Consider the following 26,217-nt stretch of genomic DNA (forward strand, 5'->3'; position numbering starts at 1 on the left):
TTTCACGAGCAGAATCCTTTTCACCCAGCTTTCAAGAAGTGACACAATGACATCTTACTTTCTAATTACTAGCACTTAAATGAGTTAGATTTTCTGACCAGCTTCCACTCTATCTCATCCTAGCGTTAATCCTGCATCAGCAGGGTCCGGTTGTCGGCACGCCCGTCTCCATTTGGTGGTTTGAACCAAATCTTTGAGCTGACGTTGCCATTAACTGCGACCGAGAATACTCCAACCGGCACATCGCTCCACCTGCAGTTGGAGGGGTCTGAACAGCTTCCACTCATTTGTAATATTTGTTACTTATGTACACACTACCATTCTGAATGGCTTAATGAAGACTTAACCAGGGAAACTTTGTTTCTCAAACAAAGAGGAGAGTACGGGTGTGTTCAGACAATCAAGGACAAGCAGATTTGGGAGGATTGCCCAACCACATTGTATTGGAAGAATGTGACGCAACAAAATCTGAAATTGGCCATTCACAATGGTCATTTCGGAAAAAAATAATTCCAAGAAACACAACATCACACTTTCGGTCACCTGCTTTGCAATTTTCTTTTTCCCGGTTAATTCAGTGTGTCAAATACAGTAAGTGTGACCAATGGCACTCCTTGCAGAAATAACTACAGCAAATATTGTAGCCTCGCAGTATGCAGTAAGAAAGAATGGAAGATGGAAGAAGTTGTTTTTAATGCCTGTTGGGGGGAAAAAAGAAGAATTCAAGAAAATAATTTTACGTGAGCAGGGACTGTCTGTCTCCGATAAGAAGAAAGTCACAAATTTTCAGAAAACATTAATTAGGTTTGGCCGAAGAAGATAGGAGCTAAAAACCCCTTTTCAGTGTTATTTTGCATGTTATTTAAATAGTAGTTTGGTCTGCTTTTACGTGTGGTGTGATGCTAATTAAATTCATGTACCAATTAATTTAGGAGATGTTTTGTTTCTCGCGAATGAAAAAAGTTTCACCTTGATTGTGCGGGATGTGAAGGCTTGATGTTAAAGGGATGCTAAAGAAGTGTTTTTGTAGAAAAGTCCCTTTGGGATTCATTAAATGTGCCGAGGCAGGCATCTCATTAGATACACCAGTGCTTCCATGTCCATATCCCACTTCCAAATCATCGCACTTGGCCGTGAAATAGCTCTTCTTTCTCGGGCTTCGGTCGGATTTCTTTTCCATGTCCTGTTCTGAAGTTTTACACTTTCCTACAGTGCATGTAAACATTAGTGGGAAAGGAAGACATTGAAACGTACAGTATGCTGTAAACTCGAAGATCTGGCGTCTACGCAGTTGTGGATAAACTACGTTGTTTGAAACATCTGTAACATAAAGCAGTCTAACAGTAGGACTTGATGCTTATAAGTGAGTTTGATGTTGTATTCTGGTTAATCCTAAATGTCAGGCTGCTTGGGTTTCTCTGGGTTGGCTGTGACGTTGAGGGCCTTACGCCTAGTTCTGGGGGAAAGAAATCACTTTTACATTTCTGTATTCACCTCCTGGGGTATTCCCCCAAAGCAAACTGTTTGAGCTTGGGATATTGCACCGCCCCTTGCTTAGCTGTTGTATCACAGGACACATATAAGCAAGAGTTGAAATCTTACAAATAAGCCGAAGTTATGCAGTGCTACTTTTGACATGACAGGTACCCACAGCCAACCATCTTCAGGGTGAAGTCGCAGAAAATACAGCAGCAACTCATCCAGTTAAGACACGCCAGGGACCCATTGTTTATGTAAAAAAACAACACATACCATCCCCTTTCACAATTCATTTTTGTTTTAAAAGTCAGCCAGTGGTTGTGAACAGCTTGGAGGAGCCCCACAGCATTAGGCAGCAACACACGCGGATGAACTGTCGGCCTGCTCCGCGCGCGGTGGTCTGGCTCTCGTTTCATTGGCTCTACTGGCGACACGGCTTGGTCCGTTGCCATTTAGTCTCGTTTAAAAAAACCCACCTTTCCCCCCCCCCCTCGCAAAACCACACTATTTTTTTTGTAAAACGTAACGAAAAAAACCTAAATGAGCGCTGTTTTGGCCCAGAACAGTGAGCCGCAGAAGAATTAAAAAAAAAAAATCCAGGAAAGGAAACTTTGATCGAGAGAGACGCCGGGCAGCAATCAGGATAAATTTCGCCTCCCCACAAGAATGAGCTGAGTCTCCAACCTCACTAGTTAACACAGCAAGAGGACAGGGAGAGGACGGGGGTGGAGATTCATTCACAACTTTTTTTTTCTTCTCTTTGAAACACCCCTCGTGACAGTAAGCCAAAACCCTTTGGTGAATCAATTTTCCCCATAAACAACTTACAAACACTCAATGGCGCCTGCAATCCGCAGATTGAAACTGCTGGGAGCCAGCTAGGATGATATAAGCACGATCTGACAACAGCAACAGCACCACAACACGGCAACCCTCAAGAACAAAATAACAAAAAAAAAAGATCAAACTGATCTGGTTTCTCTGAAACGGCAGCAGGGCAGATTTTAGGTTCGGCTCTGTCGGCTGTCCTACAGAGTTTCTCATATCTCACGGTGCGACTTCAGCTGAAGATTTCTGGCAGTGCCATTTGTCTGGTGCTCTTATCAGCAGCAAATGAATGGCTCTGTGCATGTGGCAGGAGTAAGGTTTTGCAGAACCAAATTCTCTCAGTGGTTGTTGTTTGTGATTGATCAATTCCTAACGTGTCATACTTTGCAAAGTGCCTAACAGTGTCTCCTTGCTCCTTGGTTACCCAACAATGCATGTAACAGGCCTCTGATTACTGTATATCAAATGAGACATTTATTTTGGGCTCTATAGGCAAGGAGATGATTTGCTCAACCTTTGCCCATTTGGTTACTCATAGCTTAGGGATCTACAGATTCTGTCAGGCTGCTTGTTGGAAGCTTCTGCTGGAGTCAGCTTTAACAATGTAGTTGCGGATAGCCTTCCTCAAGCTAGCTGGACCAATGACCTTTTGCTGGAGTCAGACCTGCTGACCACATTACCATCCGTGGACACTCAAATTTGACACCTGTCTGGGTTTGTGTGGCTGAGCCACTTGGAAGTGTGCTCGGGGTCATATTGTAGTTATACAGGCAGGATGGGGTCCAGTATTTGGTAGCTAGAAATGACAGGTTGTTGTAACACTTTTGTTAATATAGTGGTTTTGTTGGATGCCAATTAAACACTGATCTTGGCAGTGGTGCTTGAGGGTCACAGTCACACCTTCTGCATTGCATAATCAACCCACTGAAGCTCAGCAGGTGTGAGCCTGGTCAGTACCTGGATGGAAGACCTCCTGGGAATGCTAAGATTGCTGCTGGAAGTGGTGTTAGTGGGGCCAGTAGGGGGCGCTCACCCTGTGGTCTGTATGGGTTCTGATTTCCCAGTATAGTGACGGGGACACAACACTGTAAAAAGGCGCCATCCTTTGGATGAGACACAAAAAATCGAGGTCCTGACTCTCTTGTGGTCGTTAAAAATCCCAGGGCGTTTCTCGAAAGGAGTAGAGGTGCTACCCTAGTGTCTTCGCCAAATTTCCCCCTGGCCCTTACCAATCATGGCCTCCTAATAATCCCCTTCTATGTTTTTGGCTTCATTACTCTGTTCTCCTCCCCACAGAGAGCTGGTGTGTGGTGAGTGTACTGGAGCACTATGGCTGCTGTCGCATCATCCAGGTGGGGCTGCACACTGGTGGTGGTGGAGGGGAGTCCCCATTACCTGTAAAGCGCTTTGAGTGGACAGTCCAGAAAAGTGCTATATAACTGTAAGGAATTATTCATTTTTTACATGCACAAGTAGAGACCTACGCATACCAGCATACTCACAGGAGCACTAGTGCACAGTGTTGTCAGGGAAACCAGACTTCTTTTGTTTTTCATTGGATTTCATAGTATGATTGTGAAGCTTTTCTTTATTGCAACCAATGCCTTGCACATCAAATTTATTGTTTAGGAATGTGCAGTTTGTGGTGTCGATAGGATTAATTTATGTTTTTGCCTGTACCTTTTTTAATTAATTGATGTGTGCTTTTACAGCACTTGTTCTCCTGTAATCATTATTCATTTACATTAACATGTAGCTTCTAGAGAGTTCTAGAGATGCTTTAAGAATCATCAGTCTCCTATAAAAAGCAGCGACTGGACTGATCTTCTGCCTGTATAAAGACTCAGAGACATTCCTATTGCAGCTTGTAATATGATGTACTGTATCATGGTATATGTAACAGAGCTCAGTGCAGTGAGAATGTTACTGAAGTGATGTCTCCCTCTTGAAAATTAACCAGCATATAATCCTGCTGCAGCAGAAGAGTCCGTTATTTTCACCAGCAGAGTTTTTCACTGTCCAGGGAACAGTGCTGTGATCATTTTGAGCCCATGAGCAACAGTGTCCAAATCCCTGCAGAGCAGATTTCCGCTCGTTACAAACACATCCAAAATATGTTGAAACATCCCGGCTGACTTTCACTTGGCTTATGACTGTGAAATTTTTCCCGGAAATCTCGATATTTCCTAGTGCTTGCGATTCTCTCTATATCTGTGGGCCTCTGTTGTGTTTCTTTACAGTGTTGAAAGATGTTTATGCACAACTAAAACACTCCACCAGCATGTCATAATTACAGTATAGCACGAGAAAGGACAGTGCTTGTTTTTTCGTTCAGTTGAAAACAACAGCAGCCCTGAGCCACACAACTGAAGGGCTCTTCTTATGAAAAAGTGGACAGAGTGCAATGTAGCCACATATTGTCAGAAAAGCTCTTTGAAAGAGTATGAGAAACACAAAGGAGTGGAAAAGGTCAGTTCAGCGCAAAGGTCTGTTTTGCTTGTATGGGGTTTATACTGTAGTAAAGGTGGATCCCAGGACATGTCTGTGGGTACAGGATAGGAAAAAGATCCTCTTGGCTTGGAAGCTACTGTACTTGGAGACACTTGGTGACTCTCCCTTTTGACTCTGAGAGACTCATTCCACATTTTGGTTTTCCAGGACCAGGGCTGAAACCCCCCCCAGCTCAAAAGCCTTCATCACATTAATGCCAAGCCTGTCCCCAAAGACTGCTATTTTACTTTATACATTTATAAATGTATTTGGGAAATAAAATGTATAATGTATTTGGGTATTAGTTCCCCAAATACAACAGATATATATCCTGATGATCAATCCATCCATTATCAGAAAGTTGCTTATTCCTGATTGTGATAGCTCTGCAGGACACAGATATACATTCAGGCATCATTCAAAGACATCAAAACAACATGTCTTTAGAAATGTAGGAGGAAACTAAATCTTAGCAGCTATATCACCCTGCTACTTACAACTGGCAGCCCACTGAAGCTCAGCAGGTGTGAGCCTGGCCAGTACCTGGATGGGAGACCTCCTGGGAAACCTAAGGTTGCTGCTGGAAGAGGTGTTAGTGGGAACAGTAGGGGTGCTCACCCTGAAGGCTGTGCGGGTCCTTATTCCCCAGTGTAGTGATGGGAAGCTATACGGTAAAAAGGCTCCGTCCTTTGGGTGAGATGTTAAACTGAAGCCCTGACTCTCTGTGGTTATTAAAAATCCCAGGGCGTTTCTTGAAAAGAGTAGGGGTGTTACCCCAGTGTCCTGGCCAAATTTCCCCCTGGCCTTTACCAATCATGGCCTCCTCATAATCCCCATCTCTGAACTGGCTTCATCACTCTGATAACTGGTGTGTGGGGAGAGTACTGGCGCACTCTGGCTGCCGTCACATCATCCAGGTGGGGGCTGCACACGGGTGGTGGTGGAGGGGAGTCCCCATTACCTGTAAAGTGCTTTGAGTGGAGTGTCCAGAAAAGTGCTTTATAAGTGTATGGAAGTAGTATTATTAATGAACCCAGCACCCTGTGTTAACCTTGTGTTGATGAAAAAAGTTGCTATTTTTATTTGTGTTTTCCCTGTTATCACGTTTAATGTATCATTGAGCTGGCACCGAAAGTCAGCTTTTCTCCTGGTGTGTTAATGTTTATGAGCATAAAGTTGCTCGAAGCATAGCGTGAAATTGTCCGTACAATCATCTGATTTTAAGATTCTTTAGAAGCTTATTGTTTGCTTTTAGTAATAGGTTTCTGTATACCAAAGGAGGAGAGAATAACTTGTCAAAGCCACTATACAGTAATTTAAGATTACAATTGATTTATGTACATTTTGTTCATTATCTTCTGATGGCAAGATCGCCTCTTGCTGGGATATCTAAAAGTGTGCCAGGAATCTAGCTGCCTGGATACTTGAGTCACACTCATTTGTAAAGCAATAATTGGTGTTTATTCATTCTTTTCAGGCTTTGACAAGTAAAGCCCTCTTGTAATTTATTTTCTTTCTGAAAACTTACGGGAGTTTTAAGAAACCTGTCCTTGGAGCAGTTTCTCTTTATCCCTGGAATTAAGGTTGTCACTTTTCCGAATTTGCCCCGCAGGCCTCAATGTCTGTGTTTTTCAGGTTGCGAAGGGAACCCAAGGGTCTTCGAAAACATCTCCTTCAAAGTTACACATATTCACATCTGTGCAAACCATCCAGTTCACTCCCTGGAGGAACTTCAGTGTTTGCTCTAATCTGTCTTTCTATATTTCTATATTTCAAGTTATTAAAAGAGCACACATCCCTGTATGTATTTCTGTATATTTTAGGTCAAAAGTGTTTTACAGTACACATACCATGTTCTTTAAGAACAGCATAACATCTTTTAGAAAGCTGAATATTTTGTGAGAAATTGATCCGGCCGCATTCAGTGAAACAACAAGACGGAATTTAAATATAAAGGTGGGCTTTGTGGCGCCATTATGTGTATCAAAATTGGTGTTGTTTCATGGACCCGTTTCCAAAGTGAAAGCATGTTTCATTTTCAGGTGGCAATAAAGGACTTGGCATTCTGATCATGTCTTACTGATCATCAGGCATTTGCACTAATTCAAGAGTTTCTATAGAGAATGGAAAAAAAAAATTGTGGACTCTCAGATTGTACAAAGATTGTTTGAGGTCGCAGAATGTCAACAATTTACAAGGATCCATTTGTAAAATGCCCTTATACAGTAGGTATTTTTTTAAATGAGTCTTCCTTCAAATGCGCATTGTTCTTCTGTGTGCTTTGTCACCAGATCAGAGATTTTGTATCGTAGGTTTTGGAAGTTTTTTGTCATCAAGATAGAATTTGTCTCGATATCCTTGGCTTAGCCTGACAAAACTTTGCTTGCTGCACCTTGTGAGTGTGCTAAGCCAGAGCGAGTCTTTCACACTTGCTGTAACCACAGTTCTCCACCCAATTTACTCAGTATATCGGTGAGCAGCTCATTCAGCCCAATGGAATGTCTTTGTTCAGAGAAGGGCTGATTGCTGCCAAACCACTTTTATCTTTTTTTTATTCTCCTAAACTCTCAAGCATAATCCTTTTAGATTAACTGACTCATTGTTGTCAATGCACAGACATTTGACCTAAATAGACTCCTATGTTTGAAAGACCAGCTACTTATTCTGGTACCCAGTGTAGCAGAATTGACAAAGTCATCCAAGCAGTATAAATTCATCATCTATACTGGGAAAAGCACAAATAGCATTGAGCCTGATCCAGTGACCGGCCAGACCAAGGTGCATTTTTCGTATGATACTTACTGCGTTTGCCTTGTTTTGTGCAATACTTGCTGAAACTCAATTTGGAAATATTTCTGAACCTGGTCATGAGACCACAGGCAGCCAGAAGCCCTTCCAGGAGAATTCTAATTTATCAAGAAAAAGTCAAGGTGTCTTCCAGGGCCGGATTTGGGTGTTCGTAGGCCCTAGGCACTTTCACTCCGAAATGTGCAAAACGAGGGGTAACCGCCAGTTGAATGACGTTGATTGACGTGATGCGCTTTAAACTCTTCTCATGCTAAACCACATGATTGATGGAGCGAGTCGAGCGACCATCCCTTCGATACTTCTAGTTTCTAGAAGAGCCGCTAGATAGCGTGTGATTATTGATTGGGAGCACCTAGAGTCGATCGCACGCGTGTTGTTTCAGCTCGTTTTTCGGTAGTCACTAGTATTTCCCTCCTTTGTAGGCCCTAAAAATTTCGTAGGCCCTAGGCACTCTGCCTACAGTGCCTCATGGGAAATCTGGTACTGTTTTTTTCATTGTCTTCAGCTTGTAGCTATCCAGTGGCCTAAGTCGTAGCTCACACAATGATGGTCCGAGCTCCATTGTTATGTGGTAGTTATGTTACAGGTGGTTTGTGATTCAGTGAAATTGCCTGCAGTAGGTGGCAATCCATTGTAATGTGATCATTGGCCTATAGCAGTTAAAACTTCCATTTGCTTGTCATGTGACTGGAATGGTCTGTTTGAATGACAAGGGTGTTTGTTATAGTCTGTATGTATATACTGTACTGTTTTCCAAGACTTCAAAATTCGTATGGCATGAAGGCTGTGCCTGCTGAGCATGATTGTTTTTGAGGTGCTTTTCTCCTTTATTTTTCTAGGTTCAAAGGCATTTTCTTTTTACATTTTTTTTTTGTTAAGTCCTGCAAGCAATCAGGCAGTCATGTCTTTGTAGTGGTAAAGGCTCAGGCTGGAAGAGATTGTGTTTCAGCTATGTTAACCTTGCTAATTAGCTCGTGTTTGATCTGCTGCGCTCTGCTGTCTGGATTGCTCCTTGATAGTTCAGCAGTTAGTCAGTCTTCAGCGGCGTGTCGGCAGGAATTCACAGACTGTGCTGAGTTTGTTATGGGGTCAACTGCCGATCTGCTCCAGGAACAGTCTTTTCCAATCCTAGTCCTGGAAATGAGCATAAGATCAGGGGTTTGGTTTTTCCGGCTTCTCAAAGATTATGTGATAAATGTATTGTAGACTGCTGGTTCAGAGTGAAGAGGCGCTGGAACATTTGACTTATTTACAAGGAATGCAAACCCATATTTCTTAAACAAGTTTGGTACAAATTTGTTCAAAGAATCTGTTCTGTCCAGGAGATCACCAGAGAAGGAAGTGATAGTGTCTTTTTTTCAAGGTTGTTCTCTGGTTGTCTTTTGTGCTTAGGACAAATAAAGGCTATTAAACTAATGGCTGCAGTGGATTCAGGTGCTTGGTGTCAGAGTGCCGGGACACAATGTGTTAAGGTGCTCCTTGCATGAGTGCTTGGCTACCGTGGGTTCAGCTGTATGATGTCAGAGTGCTGGGCCACAGTGGGTTCAGCTGTGTGATGTCAGAGTGCTGCGCTACAGTGGGTTCAGCTGTATGATGTCAGAGTGCTGGACCACAGTGGGTTCAGCTGTATGATGTCAGAGTGCTGGGCCACAGTGGGTTCAGCTGTATGATGTCAGAGTGCTGGGCCACAGTGGGTTCAACTATATGATGTCAGAGTGCTGGGCTGCAGTGGGTTCAGCTGTATGATGTCAGAGTGCTGGGCTGCACTGAATAACAGAAAAACAGAAATGGCCATTCTAACTTGTTTTCTTCTTTTTCTATTTTAATTTTTACCAAAGTCAGTATAACTCATAATTTAAAGTGCTTTGAGATCCTTTTAATGGAAATTGCTGTGTGCCTGTATTTCTTAGTGCGGTGGAATTGTCTAGGGTACATCGTGTTTCAGCCCTCCAAAAGACTCCCTTGGGGTTTAATCTTCTCCAGTATAGAATTGGACCCAGTCAGCCAGCAAAATAAATTGTGTTAGATTCTTGCTGCTTCCTTTTCTTAAAAAAATAAAGTCTCCAGCAAGCCCCAGTGGTGCAATTATTTGTTTTAAGCAGAGAAATTAAGAGCAGATCTCAAAACCACTTGGATTACTAGGATGATGTCACCTAAGATTCGTTAGGAGTGCGTCTCTGCTCCAGTTAGACTCTTCCTGACTACCGTCTCTGCTCCGTCAGCCCACCCCCCCCTCCCTTCAAGACTCATTTAGTTAAGGAGATTTACAAAATATTGGAAGATACACAGCTAAGGAACATTTTAGTGGAAACATTCCACCACATCCTGTTTTCATATATTGCATCCAGTACACCCCCTCCTCCTCCCAACCAACCAACCACCCAGCACAGACCTTCACAGTAAGAGGATGGAGCCCAAACCAGAAAGCAGTCAATTCCAAGGTTTCTTCTGTTTGAACTGGAGTTTCTGGAAGTAAATAGCATTCACGTCTGTCCTCTGCCTTTCTTTATGATGTTGGTCATCGCCCCCAGGTAGGGTAGACGCGAGTCGCCGTGGTCAAGCACAAACGTTTATTGCCGTGATTGTGTGTTGTTGTGTTCCCCCCCCCCCCGGGGTCACCGCAGTTCCGCCGCGCGGGCGTCGGTTCAGCTGGCAGGTGTGAAGAGCGGGGTTTGGCGCGGCCCGCATTTCCTCTTTGGTTTCCCAGTTTCCGGTGAGAGAGCCTGTGCAGGCCTCCTGCCCGCCTCCCAGATGTATTCCTCTGGCTAACCAGGGGAAACCGGTAATGAGGACCTTGGGCCCAGTCAATGGCTTCTTGTGACAAGAAAGTATATTAGGCAGGGAGGCAAGGGTGAGCTCTGTGTGACATGAAGTTAACAGCATGTGTGTGATTCATAAGTCTGATCAGCATAGTAATAATAATAATTATAAAAAATGCTTACAGTTATATAGCACTTTTCTGGACACTCCACTCAAAGTGCTTTACAAGTAATGAGGACTCCCCTCCACCGCCACCCCTGACAACACTGTGCACTAGTGCTCCTGTGAGTATGCTGGTATGTGTAGGTCTCTACTTGTGCATGTAAAAAATGAATAATTCCTTACAGTTATATAGCACTTTTCTGGACACTCCACTCAAAGCGCTTTACAAGTAGTGGGGACTCCCCTCCACCACCACCCGTCTGCAGCCCCACCTGGATGATGCGACGGCAGCCATAGTGCGCCAGTACTCTCCCCACACACCAGCTATCAGTGGGGAGGAGAACAGAGGGATGAAGCCAATTCATAGATGGGGATTATTAGGAGGCCATGATTGGTAAGGGCCAATGGGAAATTTGGCCAGGACACCGTGGTAACTCCCCTAATCTTTTCAAGAAAAGCCCTGGGATTTTTAATGACCACTGAGAGTCAGGACCTCGGTTTTATGTCTCATCCGAAGGACGACACCTTTTTATAGTATAGTGTCCCTGTTATTGGGGTATTAGGACCCACATAGACTGCAGGGTGAGTGCCCCCTGCTGGCCCCACTAACACCTCTTCCAACAGCGACCTTAGTTTTCCACAGGGGGTTTCCCATCGAGGTACTGACCAGGCTCACATCTGCTGAGCTTCAGTGGGGCTGCCACTTGTGAGTTGCAGGGCGATATGGCTGCTGGTTTCAGCTCTCACAGGGCTCAGTGTGCAAGAACCCATTGAAGAAACCCCCTGCAGCCCAGCTAGTTTAGGACTTTCCTGGGGCAGGAGATGCAATCTTTTGTGGCAGTGTAGATCAGCTGAATCTAGAGCCGGCGAATGGCCCTGATTGAATCCCATCGGGGAACTGAACGCGTATGTGGAGGCCCTTATCCGTCTGTGTGTCAGTCTTCCCGTGAGGAATTGCTAAGAATTAGTGCTTCAGATTCACTCGTCATCACAATTGCTCTCATAGGTCATTTTCCCTCGGAAAGCTCCTGAATTTTTGTTTACAATTTTCCGTGTCCATCTCCGAGTCCACCTTGTGGAGTAGAGATGTTGGGTATTATCGTGCATTGCAGCCAAGTCCACAGCAATGCTCGACTGTTCACTGTCTATGGCTGAAGTGAGCTTTTTGTGTGGTGGGAGGGCGTAATAACGTTAACCGGATCTCTTCTCTTTCCATAAGCTTTGTTCTTATTTTCAATGTATTTGTCTCTCATTTGCATTTTCTCCACCTCTACACAATTGTTCCCAAGACTTGCTCATTAAATTAGTCTTGTTCGTGCAGATCGCTGTTTTGGGGTTGTAGAAACCGGGCAGACGTTTGCACGTGCTGTGCTACACTAATCTGTGCCCTAGAGGTGGAAGCGCTGCATACAGTATGTCAGTGCTGAGATCTCACACGTCCAGATTACAGTAAGAGGAAACTAGATAAGGGTTCCTTTGTAAAGTGTTTGGATCCCTTGTACAGTACTCTGATATTATTATAAGCCAGCATCAAATCCTGGATGTTTCAGGTTTGACTTTTCATTTCAGGTCTGTTTGCAAAGATAAGTGTGTGATGCCTATGACTCCTGTGCTTCAACACAACAACTCATACCATAGCCTGAAATGCATCTCACTGCCTGGCCATTGGGAGTCCCTTATGTGTAGTCATTTTGCTGAGCTCCGCTTTTTGTGCTGTTTGTGACAGGCCAAGCCTGTCTGTCAAGTCCAGCGGCTCTGACAAATGTGTAACCTGGGCAGACAAGTGTTTATTTCCTGCATGTCTAATTAACTCACTATTCCTGTTTGTCCCTTGGGGGGGTTTGTTAACAGTGTATCATATGTAGAGTTTCAAGGGTTTCACTTCCTCTGTTTAGCATTTTTAGCAACATTGATCTCCAATGGAATAGATCAGTACCCAATATAAAATTGTGTTCCACTGTGCAGAGGGAATTTTAATAATAATAATAATAATAATAATAATAATAATAATAATAATAATAATAATAATTGCTTACAATTATATAGCGCTTTTCTGGACACTCCACTGAAAGCGCTTTACAGGTAATGGGGACTCCCCTCCACCACCACCAGTGTGCAGCCCCACCTGGATGATGCGACGGCAGCCATAGTGCGCCAGAACGCTCACCACACATCAGCTATCAGTGGGGAGGAGAACAGAGTAATGAAGCCAATTCATAGATGGGGGTTATTAGGCCATGATTGGTAAGGGCCAATGGGAAATTTGGCCAGGACGCCAGGGTTACACCCCTACTCTTTTCAAGAAACGCCCTGGGATTTTTAATGACCACAGAGAGTCAGGACCTTGGTTTTACGTCTCATCCGAAGGACGGCGCCTGTTTACAGTATAGTGTCCCCATCACTATACTGGGGCATAAGGACCCCTGCTGGCCCCACTAACACCTCTTCCAGCAGCAACCTTAGTTTTTCCCAGGAGGTCTCCCATCCAGGTACTGGCCAGGCTCACACCTGCTTACTGTAGCTTCAGTGGGCTGCCAGTTGTGAGTTGCAGGGTGATATGGCTGCTGCCGGTTTTCTGTCTAAGAGAAGTCATAGACAAACACTGCCACCCCCCATTTCGAACAGTTTTACCAAATAGTTCATTTGATTCAAGAAATATTTTTAAACTTATTTACTGTATCAGCAATGTTTTTCAAAGATGACAGAATACCGACTCACCCCGACTCATTAAAGGACACTGTAACTCCATTCTGTATGAGCACACAAGGCGCACACACGCACACACTTTCGGCGAAATTGGTATGGTATTTAACGAGCAATTAAGGCTGTTTTTTTTTTTTGTTCAAACAAAAGCCGTTTTAGTGTCTCGGTTTTGATTGATAATCTGAATCGTAAATTATTAGCAGTAACTCGCATGCTGCCCGACACGACCAAGCGCTCCACAGAAACGCAGCTACATCAAAGCCCGCGGCTCAGAGGGCTTGAGCTGCACAGTCTATTACAATGATTAAAAGCAGGTCTGCGAAGAATGTTTTGCTGGCCAATTTAAAGCTAATAAGCGGGAATAAATAGACATTGCAATTTCATGTGTGTCTGAGCGCGCAGAGGATGTGTGTGTCAGCAATCGATGCACTTTGCTGAGCAGCAGAAGAAAGCAAGGAATACATCATTGCGACACAGCCAGCAAATAGCGTCTCTCTGCCGTAATAAAAGAACCATTTTCGTGTTTTGTCTCGTTGTTTTCACAGGCAAACGCATTCTTGGTCCCCCAAATGTCGTGGTTGTGGTAGTCCAGTCCCTTGTAAAAAAATTTAAAAGGGGCCCCCTTTCACAAACCAGTTCAGCCTCAACTGATCCGCAGTAATTTTGGGTGTGTGGGAGGCGAGTCAGTTAAGCAAAATGTCGTGTTTGGGCCTTTGAATTCTTTTTAACTTGGAAAAAAAATGCAAATGAATAAAACGTTACACAGCCACATTGGTATTATGTTGTATAAAACTGTTTGGCTCAATAAAACAGAAAATTGTCATGTTATGAAAGGTTGTGTTTTCTTTAATGTGTATGAGAGAGAGATTAAAGTTTTGGTTTGCCCTTGCTAATAAACGGGAATCAAATAGACATTCGTGTTTAAGTGAATGTTGCAGAGGGATTTTTAATAATTGCTTAATTAATTTTAAATCAGGCTTTTAAGTGAATGCTTTCAGAGGGATAGCATAAGTCACGTATGTATAATGTCCGACGGCAGATCAGTGGTCTCAGAATTGGTGGAGAATCTGTTTAATCACACTTAGAAGGCCACACCTCAAAACCCAAAGTTTTGGTTTTGTAACACGGATTGTTAGAGATACTGGAACAAAAAAAGATTCAAGCTGCAATATGGGGTTTTTGACTCTGGACCAGAGGGTGATGGGTTCAAGTCTCTAGTGGGTCATTGCTGTTGTACTTGCGAACCAGTTACTTTCCTCAAATTGCTCCAGTGAATACCTTGCTCTATAAATGAGCCTACAATTATTCACTGTATATGAGAAGTTGTTCTCAACTGGCGGCTCTGTTAAAATCATGCAGACGTGTTTCTGCCACGATGGCATAAATATGACCTGTGAAATGTGCTTTTCACATTCATTCACTTCCAGGACCTTGTTTTAGTCATTAGGAGAACATGGCAGTTTGAACATGATAGTATAGAGGTAGCATTGCACACAAGACATTGTGACATGGCTGTTTGCTTCAGTTGAAAAATGTTCTGGTTAATTGGTAGTCGTAACTCAATTTACCTTCATTTCGAAATCTGCATCGTGATCTGCGGACGTGGGGAACACGACAGGGATTTTATTTTCACCCGCTGTTATTACTGGGCTGTTATACGCTACACCTGTTCCGCACTTTTTTTTTTTAAGAGCCTGCAACTCACGAAACCTAAAAACCTCCCACTGGCTAGCCCGTGCGCGAGCCTTTTGCGTTTCCCCGCGCAGAGTCCCTGAGAGGTTTGATGGGCAGTTCTAACCCTGCTCGACAGATCAATGGGTAATCCCACAGTTGCCTCTGGAGCATCAGGTCCAGCAGGGCTTGCCTTTGCCCACAATGACAGGCTGTCAGCACAACACTTCCTGTGCGGACGGTCTATTCGCCATCCCCGCGGAGCGCTTGCTGACAGGGGCTGTCACTCATGGCTTGCGGCTCAGAGTCCCGCGGAGTCTGCCCACCCACAAGCCCGCCTGGCCCCACCCCCCCATCCCTCTCTCTCTCTCTTCCTCTCTCTCTGCTCTCCCTCCACCACTGCACCTTGGCAGGGCTCGCTCGAGCTGACATCATCGCTGAGATGACAGCACGTCTTCCAGCTCCATTAGCTTGATTCTAGGTGGCTCCGCCTGAGTGATTTATGGGTAATATTTTTGTCGCCTACTCCAAAACCACTGGCTCAGCGCAGGTGGCTCGTGTCCAGCAAATGACTTTCGCAAGGGGGACCCACCCACCCTTCCTACCTCATCCCTCGCTGCAAGACACCCATTGGATTGAAGGGAAGTCTCGCAAACACCTCCTTTCCTGATCCCCAGTCTTGTTATTTATCCAGGATTCCTCCGAAATGCTCAACAACAGTGTTGCTGGGACGCACTGATTTGAGAAAGGAAAAGGATTTAGACGGGGCTGAATCGCTGTCACAAAAGTGCCTGTAATTCTCTGGTGACAGCCTGTGGTCAGAATTCCAGAGCAAATCTTTCACTTTATTGGAGGCGCAGCGGTTTCAAGTTTGACTTTCGTTTTTTTTTTCTGTTCTCCAAACATTGCTTAGCTTTCATTTCTGGTGCCTTCCACTCTTAACAGTTTCTCTACTGTTTGAGCGTGGAGAAAACACCCCTATGGGCTTCAGTTGTCATTCATTCCAATCCACCTCCCACCCCGTCTTAAACTCCATAAAAAATCTCCATGAAACGTAACTGTCTCATTCTGTTAGTTAAACGGCCCGCCAAAGGAAATGGAAGAATTGTCTGGCTGCAGGAAACTCTGTTTCGAAAAACTTTTTTCTTTCTTTCTCATTAAGTCGTGCACAAGCGGGGGTTTTTTTCTCCTCAAGTGTATTTTTGTTGCATTTCGTAATACTAATTGATGCTTGACAAGCAGCCACAGAAAAATAAAACAGAAGCAGGACTTAGGAATGCAATTAAGGAGAGACAGTGAGTACACTTGCCTATGTGATCAGTGTTCCAGGACTGCAAAATAGGTTGGATCCATTGTCCGTCCTGTTATCTCAACTGACAAAGCTCTTCTTTCTCTCTCAGAAATGTGTTATTACCTTGATTTACCTGGTTTTTGACTCTTTGTTTTCTGACATGTCAGCTATTCCCATATGAAGTCCCTTTCCTCTGAGGGCCACTGTTTCAGTCAGTTCTCTGGCATGACCTGAGAGCAAGCTATAATCATTGGAAAGCCTGGCCCTTATTAGACCCCAACTTTTCGTTTCTCAAGATGAGAGAGGCTTCTTCTAGGTCCAGTAAACCTTCGGAAGGATGTGATAGGGTGATCGTTATTTGTGAAGTGAAGATGCCAAGATGGGTTTTGAAAGATGACCTAATTATGCTAAAGAGAATCTCCAAGGTTTGAAAATGTAGCCATCACCCTGCAGCTCACAACTGCCAACCCACTGAAGCTCAGCAGGTGTGAGCCTGGCTAATACCTGGATGGGAGACCTCCTGGGACAAGCTAAGGTTGCTTTTGGAAGAGGTGTTAGTGGGGCCATCAGGGGGCGCTCAGCCTGCGGTCTGTGTGGGTCCTGATGCCCCAGTATAGTGACGGGGACAGTATCAGATAAGACATAAAACCGAGGTCCTTTCTGTAGTCATTAAAAATTCCCAGGGCGTTTCTCGAAAAGAGTAGGGGTATTTTGTGATCTTTAGTGCATGCTCTTGGTTAGAGGCCTAGTTCTCTGTTGCCAAACTGGAGCCAGGCCTGCTGCTAGCGAACCCAGCCAGGAAGAAACAAAAACAGTCAGTGGATAGATTCTGGATTCGCCCCTCACAAGCACAGAGCGGGGTATTGTAAGGAATGCTGGGCAGATTAAAATTTGCCACCAACTGCCTGATTGTTTTGCACCCTCTCTTTTCTTACAAAGTTTAAGGAGAGTTCAGCTCTACTTCTTCAGGTGGGTGCCTTTGTTGTAAATGTCCTTTCTGCTTTTTCTTCCCATGGTGGAAAGACATATAGCACCCTACTCTACTATAGGTGGTGAAGCCGAGCTCAAATTCGATTTCTGTGATCGAATTCAACAAATGTAACCCAGAAATTGCTTGTGCAGAATTTTAATACGTAACGGAAATGTGCTGAGAAACCAATAGGCTTATGTACCAGTGCAGACGTTGCATTGGCTCGTATACAGCGTGTGCTTCGAAGTACCCCTCAGTATCTTCAAAGCATCACCAAGAAGCACGTCCAGCGATCGGATAGCTTCCTCTTGCCTGATGTCTGAGGGTCACCTTGGTTTAGCTCTTTAGCGCAATTAAAAAAAGAATTTTGAGATCGCTCTGTAATGATTCTTGAACGAAATGGACTAGGCGCATTATCTTCTGTCTGTAGGCAGTGCTATTATTAGATTTCTGTGGCTGCTTCCCCTCTCCTGAGTGACAGGTCCACAGGACCATGCTGATACTCACATGCACAGAAGCGTTCCAGGAGTGCTTGACACAGACACTTCCTAGGTGATTTCAAAGGGAGAGGAAGGGCTGTAATTGGGAGAGAATCAGTTGCCGTGGCAATGGGAGCAGGCCACTGCTCTCCTGCAGACTCTGCCTCGGAGCCTTCCGGAAGCTTAGAAGATGTTCGGAGCTGTCAGTCTGCCTCGGCTTCCAGAAGCCAAAGTTGCTCTCCCTCGGTTTATTTCATCCCAGAAGAGCGCTGCTTTGGTTTGGTCAGCTGATGGCTACAGCTGATATCACTCACAGAAACAAACCCTTCATTACAGTTTTAATTGGGGACTATCCTACCTGTTGTAAAGTCCAAATGAATTGTCTGTCACTGGTACGGAAACTGTAACCGACCACCAGCTTGTGCCTAATCTTTATTATCAATGCAAAACACTTACGCCTACTGATAATTACACTAATAAGAAGTAAATACAAAAATTACCTCTGGATATTTTTCAGTTTACTTAAGCATCCACCACATTTTGTCTTTAATCCAGAGCTAGTCTCGTGCAGTAGTCTCCTAGCTGTGTTTAGCTGAGTTAATCAGTACTCGATGCAGGAGTCTTCAAATTCATACTCAGAATCAAAAGCAGTGCATGACTTGTAACTGCAACACATCCACTAAAATTGTTATAAGCAAAATGACAAACAAATCTAGCTGCAAAGTTCAGACTGCACTATAGAGTAGTGGTAAGACTTTTGGAGTCAGGGCCAGAAAGTTTGGGAGTCTATGAATGCACTGAATGCTGTTCTTGTATCCTTGAATAAGGCATTTAACTCAAGTTATTTCAGCAAAGAGGTAATATAGTATTTTACCTTCTGCAACTCATGACCTGGTCCAAAATGTGGAAGACTGACTTTAAGTAGTGCAAAAGATGCATGTTAGGACACACAGGATACAAAAGGATACAATGTATAGCTTGAAACTACATATACGTTGCATAGACCTTCCTATTTGCTTTATAGCAATTTGTGTGAATAAAAAGTGATTTTATTAGGGTGGAAACATGATCTTTCCTAGCTTTAGTTTCCAGCCAGCTTAAAAGGGACAAATGTTTTAATTCTAAGATTGCTTTTCAATCTTAGAAGGAACGTTTCAATCTTAGAGTTTATTCCTCCCTCCCCCCCCCTCCCACAACACACACACTTCAACTTGAAGTGCACACAAACTGTCTGAATACGACAACAGAATTAGCTGATCATCTGGAAGTGAGCTCCAAGAAAATATGTGATGTAACATTCTCTCTGCAGGTATGATACTTGTCTGACATCTCCACTCATTATTAGCAACAGGGGAAGGAAGGAATTTCGTTTTAGAAGATTGTGTTACACAAAGGAGCACTATATCCAGCTTTCATGTGTTTTATTGTCTCTTTAAAGTGCAACACTCGGAGCACAAATTAATAGGAAGAGGCAGAAAAATGTAAGAGTCCCCTACCGACTTCAGCGGATTAATTCAGGGCGAACAGCTTGTTCCTGTCAGCCTGTTCTGGAGAATTATTCGTAGTCAAATATTAATCTCGCCTTTATTGCTGAACCTCAAAATGAGTAAAGGCAACAAAAAAAACAACACTTTGTTGCTTCACCTGTTAGCGAGCAGTCTCTCTATACAGTCATTGGGAAGATAATTTCGTGTTTGGGATTTGGCACTTGTTAATTCTTCCGGTTACTGTCTCAAATCTCTTTTTGACTTGGGTGTCAAAAGGCCGTCGTTTCGGAAGACGGGCGGCTCTCATTTACCCACAGCATAATGGATTTTGCAGGTCATCGTGTCTGGGCTGTAGTTTAATTTGCTGTGACCTTTCAAAAGGTGGCTCAATCCGGCTAAAAGAACGATAGAAATGATAGGAAATGTCAAGAGGGGAAGCAAACGGGGGAATTGTACTAGCATTACAATGGCCTGACATTACAACGGCAACACTACACTTCTTCCTGGAGAATACTGGTCAGCTGAGAGTCCAGTCCAGTTCTTCAGCTCCCCTGTTGGAATTCACTTGGCAGATGATATTGGAAGATGGTACGGCAATAGATGTTGACAAAAGAACAGTCAAATAAGAGATACAGAAAGCGTAGCGGTAATAAAAGATCTAATAGGGAGATCCAGTTAGTTTGTTTTTAAAGGGCGCTAAGCTCTTTTCCCCGCAGGCAGCTCTGTGGCCAAGCACCAGGGCAGCTGTGAGCCTTATTGAGCCCTGCCAGTCTTTGCTTCACCCTCCCTATCCTCAGCGTGAAGCGAATGGGTTTTCGGTGGGACGCCGAGCTGTTTGAAGTAAGAATAGGAACTAATCTGGGTAATATGCGCTATCATGGCAACATCTCTGTCTCAGCAGTCACAGTCCCACCCCTTCGCCCGGTGCTGCGCTGCACTGATTACATTGCTGGGTTAATGTCAGGGCTTGATTATACCTTTTAGTGTCCCTAACCTACGCAGGCTGACTAATTTCCCCGTGGGGCTGATGTGGGGACAAGCTGCTTCGCCATTGGCCCTTGAGCGGGCAGTGTGACAGCGAAGGGTGTGGAGAGGTTATTAGGGCTACAGCTGAAAGCACAATGTGGGCTGCTTCATGCGTCTGTTGAGCTGCAGTCGCTTCTTAAACTTCTTGGAAGCTCCATCTTTAGTCGACAGCGTCCCCTCCTGCCACTTGTGCTTCCAGTGCAGCTGATCTGTTGCTCTGTGGCTCAGCGCCGTCTTGCAGTAGTAGGCAGTCCTGCGCAGACATACTCATTCCTGTGTAAAAGAGGGTGGCAAAATCATCTTTTTACCTGGCTGTTCCTGTGGGGGCGTGAGGTGAGGAGTGAGTGTCATCTGTGTCACACACATCGTGTTTTTTAATGCTGGAACTGGAGCTACTGTACAGTCCAGCACATTCCTGCGAGACTAGCCCTCTCTCCAGGAAGTAAAGTACCTCACCTTCCTTGGAATATGGCTCAAGTTCCCTGAAGGTCGTGGGTAAGTTCAGACAGGCCAGCAATAGCCTCTAACTGTGTATGACTTTAGCCCCTTCCCCATCGATATGGTAGGTCTCATTCAGAATGTTTCAAGTGGATAACGTTTTGTAGTTAGATTGATAATACTTTATTAATCCCGTAGGGTTTAAAGCAATATGGGCGGATGTCACTGAACTTTAAGACGATATTCTGCTCTAAGTGATATATTTTTGAATATTTTGATTGCTCCGAGTCACCAACCAGAGTGGTGAATACAAGGCCTACGCTACCAAGCCTTAGTGACGCTTATCTTTTCGGGAACTGCCCCCAGCCTTCTCATTGGCGGCTTGCTCGTGCAGGAATGGAGGTCCTTCAGCAGGTACACATCTTCCGCAGTAGGTTTCTACCAGAACCATTTCCCACAGAGGGGCTGCTGCTCCTCTTCTGGTTTTCGTCCAACCCCTGAGCCCTCGCTTATTTAATCAGCCGGTTCATTTGATTAATTGAACATGTTAAACTCCCTTTTAGGCTTGAAAAAAGCATCGCAGCTGCTGCATCTTGACTGTGGCGTGTCATTGAAATCAACTGGGGGGGAGCAAAGCTGTCTAAACGAGCGGCTAATGAGATCAATTTACTAATTCAGACCTTGAGCTGGAATGAAAAATCAGATGGACTCAGAGGCTGCTACATAAAAGTGTCTGTATGCTGAATTTTCCTTGCAAAATGCCACACAAATAATGGTTTCTGTAACATCCATCCCTGGATTGTCCTTTCAGTGCTAGCTTTGTATAGCTGCCAGTTTCGTTGTGCGGTTGCCGACATATTACACTTCCTGTGAGAGCAGTATCACTGAGGCGCTGGTCTCTGTAGTGCAAAGTGTTTGATGGTGCTTTGACCCTCTTAACAAGCCTTGGCCATGTCTCCACCTTGCTTAAAAATGCCCCAGAGATCCACTGTGTGTGCCCGCCACCCATGGAGTCAAAAGAACAAAGTCTCATTTTCAGGTTCACATTTGCAGAGTTGTTTTCATTACTCTGGATACGACTTAAACTGCCCTCAAGACTTTTTTGTTTTTGTACAATAGGCAAATCTTTTCTGCCGCTGCTCTGCGAATTCGAATTGGAAACAAATACTGGGAGGTAGTACGGGACAGAAAAGATTGGTGCATGGTGGTTTCCGGAGTTTTCCACGCAGGGCTGCGGCCTAGGGCTCGATTGATTCAGCTTAGCGGTCTAATTCCATGTGTTTCCTCATGCAGCATGTCATTGTCAGTCACACGTTGTCGGTCGGGCAGCTGCGATCTAACACAGCACCAAAAAGACCTGCCATTTTCATTGTCCACACCAGCTTGTTTGATTTCTTATCAATCGAGACTGTACACACTGTATTTGATAAGGGCCGTAAGAATGATAAATAAGACTAGCAGAATAATCCTAGCAGTTAAAACAGCAAATGTCGCCCTTTAACATCCATGTGTATTAGGACCTCAGAGGCCCTAAGTCTTTGACACCAGTCTACCTGTCTGTTTGTAAGGAGAAATCTTCTTGTGAATACATTAAAATGTTTAGAACAGCTTCCACAGGCCCCTTTCAGTTGGGGAAAATCAAATTGTGATATTTCATTATCATAATTTTATGTTAATTTATCATTATCGTGATTATTTCATTGTTATGACGTTTCCAGTTAACTTTTTTTTCCCCAGTCTTGCACTGCAATTGACACTCCCGCACACGCGAAAGCAAATTTATCTCTGTCCAAAATTCTGTAGCCCTGCGTAGGCAAATGGTTGGCGAGGTAGGAAACTCAACATTTAAAAAAAAAAACATGACAAAGCAGGCATCTTTTTGCCACTGGAATTTTTGAAGCCCCCTTCTATCAAAAAGCAGACTTTCTCCGTCCCCATTCCTGCCCCCCCCCACCCACCCCCTCCCCAAAATCAAAGAGACCTATCTTGACTCAACAGGGTAGTGTGACACTAATTAGCATTCAACCCCCCCCTCCAGCTCCCTATCCTTCCCCTCCAGTGTCTAGAGTTAGAGGAGCTTATCGCCTGGCAACCACAATTAAAGTACAACAACTCTGCAAAGGCAGCTACCGTCTGAGCACGCTCAGAAGCCCTGCGAGCTTGCCAGCCTGGCCGCAGAAGGAGGCAAAACAAATCTTTAACAGGTGACTACAGGATGATCGGGCCAAAGTTACCTGGGTCTGGATCAAAGAACAGAGGGCAGAAGGGGAAAGGAAGACCCGGTGGCTCTGCCTAAGGGGGGAGACGACTTGTGAAGGGGATTTCTTTCGGAAGAGTCGGGGGAATGCCTGGCAGGTGCGCTCCTGGGAGAGTTTGCAGTGGGGAGAGAGACTGAAGGTATGTGGAAGGCTGCAGGAGGGTAGCACAGATTAAGGTGAAGCTCGGCGAAGGGGCGATGTGTTCTCTTTTTAATATCGGGGCTTGCTAATATATAATAATGTATGGCTTGAATTCGGGCTCCTGTTAGAATCAACAGAATCCCGCCTCTCCAACCGGGTTTTCGGGCTCGCGTGGGTCTTTAATGTGGTCCGGCTGCTGTTCTCCCTGTGTTTTACTGTGCGAGATTACCCTGTTCCTTAGAAGTGCAAACCCGTTCCAGTCTTAAGGGTGAACCTGAAGTCGGTTCAGTGCTGTTCAACTCCAGCCGTTCATCTGTCGTCGGGACGCGTTGTCCCCCTGCACTTTATCCCTCTCTCGTTCCGGTCTCTGAACTCTTACTACTTGAAACAAGTTGCAGTAGGCTCTTTCTCCATTTCTTTTCACCCTTTCACTTTTTCTACCCCATGTCTATAGCCCTGGACCCGGAGTTTGCACTGCAGAGTGAGTGTGCATCAATATGCTCCTATATAATATGATCCTCTTCTATCTTGATGTACTGTACGTTGTTGGCCCTTATTAGGGTTTGCTGTGGTATACTGTGGAAACAGCACAGTAAATGTATTGTAGCATAGTAAAACCATAGTAAAGAACTGCTGATGCTGAGGTGTGGTAAACCAGGATTTGAATTGTGGGAAAGTATATCAAAGGCGAGTATTTCCATAGTTTACAATTGGCACGGTTGGTGAAAGTACCATAAACATTGTGCAATGTGATGTGGTAATGGCTGATATCCAGAAAGGACTGATTTTACCTCCCAAGCATACCTTTTGGGATTCCAAAAGCGACACTCCAACAGTCAGTCTTTTTGGATACTCTTAAAGCATCCCATGTCAATAAAATGTGCAATAAATTCACAGATGCTTGCTCTTGAAATGGAATTTCATCTTATAGGGATCCCTAAGGTTATATTTGCAAAATTATAGTGCCTAGAAAGTGATATTTTCCAAGACTGGAAATTTACAGTATATAACTTAACTGCAACGGCAGTTTGAAAAAGAATATTGACCTCACTCTTTCAATGTCTGGAACTATATTTTAGATTCTGAAGAGCAAGAAATTACTTCTAAAAGGTTGAGACATCTTTGCTTCCTCTATTAAATTATAATATACTTTTATTGATATATCTTTTTTTAACCATTCACCTTACTTATCTGAATGAGTGTAACACATTTGTGTATTTGTCTTCCAGACATTTTCACAGACAGTTGCGCTTGTGGGTGACTCAGGGCTTACGAGTACAACAAAAAGATGTGTGCCTTAATTTCGATTTCGCTTACACCAGGTATATCCTCCAATGTCACGAGCCAACAAAAGTGTTTGACATTTCATTTTTTCTACATGTCTAATTCCAGCAGGGAAGGAAAAGGCATTTGGACCTCTTTGCCGAGACAAATATTTTCATGCTTGAATGAATCGGAAATGAAAAACAAAATCAGGTGTAGAAATCGATAGCATGAATAAAACAACTGTAGCCTGAATGTTGAAAAGGCTTTAAATAGAGGCTGAAAATTGAACCCTCAGCTGCAACAACACAGGAGGAGAAAGGTCAGACCCTCTGGAGGTGATTTCTATGCCCCTGCTGGGGACAGACCAGGATGCAAAGCTCTTCAGAATGGTTCCATCCTATTTCCAGCTGCCAGTGCCTTCCCACAGGTTGGGGACCTGGGCACCTGCCAGCGTTGCAGTCATTTGAGTCATTGAAAGAATTTCAGAGTTCTGAAACCTTGATTCTCTTGATGAATAATTTGCTTTTCAAGGCTTATTTAATCATATTGCAAAAAGTGGTTGCCTCAGAATACCACTTTGGAAAAAGAAGACACTGAGCACGTGTGAATATTATATTGAGGGAGAATCCTGTTTTTGTTGTAGTTAGTGACCCTTATACTGGCTACAGCACCTGGAGTGGCACTGAAGAGTTAGTGTGCATCTATATGCTCCCCTCTACAGCACCTGAAGTACTGTATCAGCACAATTTTGAGCGTACCATAGGGTCTACTTTAGAGGTTGTTAAGCCCTAAACTCTGTTGTCTCTGTTGCGGTCTCTCCATCTTTTCTCCTCTCAATAGGGCAGATAGTAGGTACCAAATGTGTCAACTACTGTGTTAAGAAGGAAGCTTCAAAGTTAAGGAAAGGAAGCTTCAAAGCAGAGTTACTTACTCCTACATGTACGCGGCGTGGTGGTTCTGTGGCTAAGGAACTGCGCCGGAAGGTTGCCGGTTCGTGCCCCGCGGCCGGCAGAGGAATCCTACTCCATTGGGCCCCTGAGCAAGGCCCTTAACCCCAACTGCTCCAGGGGCGCCTTATAAATGGCTGACCCTGCGCTCTGACCCCAAGCTTCTCTCTGTCTGTGTGTCTGTGTCTCACGGAGAGCAAGTTGGGGTATGCGAAAAGACTAATTCCTAATGCAAGAAATTGTACAGTATATGGCTGATAAAGTGATCTTAACTTATATGCCCAATTTTTCTTCACAGCTCTCATTCATGCTATTGAGCCACAGCTTGTTTGAATCGGGCAATATACTGTAGGCAATTTGTTCACAGCCTGCTTAGCTTTGGATCAACTTCTGAATTGGAAGAGCTGCGCCAGAGGTTGTCAATTCTGGTTTTGGAGGGAAAATTATAATGTAATAAAGGTTACCAGCGAGAGGGGTCCATTCATTTGGCCATCTAGTGGGTTTGGTTTGCTAGTAGGTTATTGACCTGAGAATCATATCCAGCCATTTCTTAGAAGAAATCGACATGGGTGTGTAGCTTGTTTTAGACTCCCCTTCCCCCTTCCTGTAAGAAAGAAACCTGCTCTCAGTTTTAAGTGCTTTTCCCTGTAGGCTGCATTTGTGCCCTCTGGGTCGTGTTTCATCATTGTTTCTGAAGAGATCAGTTAGGTAGACTTTGTCAGTGTCGTTAATGATTTTCAATACTTGAATCAAATCCTCTTGTCGTCTTCTCTTTTCAAGTAGAGTGTTCCTATCAGCTAGAACATGAGTCTGGTTACTCTTCTGTGAAAGGCTTCCTGAGCAGCAATATCTTTTTTTCTTCATATGGTGACACATATTAACGGTTTTCTCAGCGAATGTTTATGTTGCCTGGTCCAATTTTAAAATGGCATCTATTTAAATTCTGTTCTTTTAACTATATACTGTATTTCAGCATTCTGTGAGCTTGTTGTTGGTTCCCCTCATTGTGTAAA

The 26,217-nt window shown here is 44.1% G+C and overlaps 1 protein-coding gene across 4 annotated transcripts in view; it reads left to right on the forward strand.

Moving 5' to 3' along the window:
• Positions 1–26,217, forward strand: part of ankfn1b (ankyrin repeat and fibronectin type III domain containing 1b) — a 247,305-nt gene that overhangs the window by 130,534 nt on the left and 90,554 nt on the right. Inside the window, exon 1 of one of the 4 annotated variants that reach the window (XM_088613117.1) lies at positions 22,691–22,989. The exons of the other annotated variants lie outside the window; for them this stretch is intronic. The gene's annotated coding sequence lies outside the window, so the exon portion shown is untranslated. Of the gene's footprint in view, positions 1–22,690; positions 22,990–26,217 lie in introns of those variants that run through there. 4 annotated transcript variants of the gene reach the window in all.

The sequence above is a fragment of the Lepisosteus platostomus genome, chromosome 19 (genome assembly GCF_059453375.1).
Source record: "Lepisosteus platostomus isolate fLepPlt1 chromosome 19, fLepPlt1.hap1, whole genome shotgun sequence".
NCBI lineage: Eukaryota > Metazoa > Chordata > Actinopteri > Semionotiformes > Lepisosteidae > Lepisosteus > Lepisosteus platostomus.